This window comes from Lactuca virosa, chromosome 5, assembly GCF_052849685.1.
Source record: "Lactuca virosa cultivar CGN04683 chromosome 5, Lactuca_virosa_CGN04683_v6, whole genome shotgun sequence".
Taxonomy (NCBI): domain Eukaryota; kingdom Viridiplantae; phylum Streptophyta; class Magnoliopsida; order Asterales; family Asteraceae; genus Lactuca; species Lactuca virosa.
The window spans coordinates 388806823-388808126 of record NC_136430.1 but is presented as its reverse complement, the minus strand read 5'-3'; the positions used below and the strand labels follow the sequence as shown (position 1 = coordinate 388808126).

The 1304-nt window shown below is 43.2% G+C and overlaps 1 non-coding gene across 1 annotated transcript; it reads right to left on the bottom strand.

Annotated features, from left to right (window-relative positions):
• Nucleotides 1-203: 203 nt before the first annotated feature.
• On the bottom strand, nt 204-307 carry LOC145118125 (small nucleolar RNA R71). The gene has a single exon (XR_013713105.1). It is a non-coding gene; the product is annotated as a small nucleolar RNA R71 (small nucleolar RNA).
• Between the last annotated feature and the right edge of the window lie 997 nt (nt 308-1304).

Below are 1304 nucleotides of genomic sequence, written 5' to 3'. Positions count from 1 at the left end.
ATCTGGACGAAGTCAATGACATAGCCGACTACTTCAATGTCCCTAATGTGGCTCGCGACACTGTCTTGCTTCGTATGCTACCTGTCACATTCAAGGGAGCTGCAAAGGATTGGCTGAAATCACTTCCCCCAGGATCCATCACTACATGGGCTAAAATGAAAGAATAATTCATAGACCAGTTTTGCCCGCCTTCAAAAATAGCCAAGTTGAAGAAAGCCATAACTAATTTTGAACAAGCTGGAGAGTCACTATATGAGGCGTGGGAAAGGTACAAAGGCTTACTAAGGAATTGCCCACATCACGATCTAAACAGCCAACAAGAAGTCTCCATTTTCTATGATGGAGTAAATGTGACAACTAGGCAACTCCTTGATTCGCAAGGACCACTCACAAAGAAAGCACCCCCGGTGATAAAGGCTTTAATTCAAGAATTCTCTAAGCATTCTAGAGAATATCACAACCCAAGGAATGACATGACTCGAGGGGCGGTGAATTCCATTACGGATGACATGGCAGCAATGATGGAAAAATTGGAAAGCATGGATCGAAGAATGACAAAGATGGACCAATCCATCCACGCCATAAGAGTGGGATGTGAGAATTGTAGGGGGCCCTACCTAACTAAAGATTGTGATCTTGACGAGAACGGGAATCGGAAGGTGCAAGTGTGCTATTCAAGTGGTGATCGGTTTGATGACAATTGGCGAAAACCAAAGAAGGAATGGCTACCTTATGATGAGTACAAAAAGACAAGGGAAGAAAAGTATAAGCAAAAGGAGAGAGGCTTTTATCAAAAAGAGGAACCGGTGCATGAAAAGAAATCAGATTTGGAAGACATGCTTTCAAGATTTGTGGCCGCATCCGAAAAAAGACACAATGATACTGATGCTACACTCAAAGATCAACAAAATATGTTGAGAGAACACCAACTTATGATGAAAGATCAACAAGCCTTGCTTAGGAATCAGCAAGCATCTATTCTCAACATAGAAAAGCAGCTCGGGCAACTTGCACAACAAGTGAATGAGAGAAGACCGGGTGGACTTCCTAGTAATACCGAAAGTAACCCGAAAGGTGCACATATAAACATTATGACAACTAGGAGTGGGAAGATTATAACTCCTCTGACCCCTATTCAGCAAGAAGATCCTAAACTGGTGCAAGAGGATAAAGAAGAACATAAAGAATCGAAGAATCCTGACTTGACTCGCCGAGTCGACGAGTCCCCCACCTGAATAGAAAAGCCAGCCTCCTGTTAAGCCATATCAGCCTCCACTTCCCTTTCCGACTCGAGCTAGATAAGA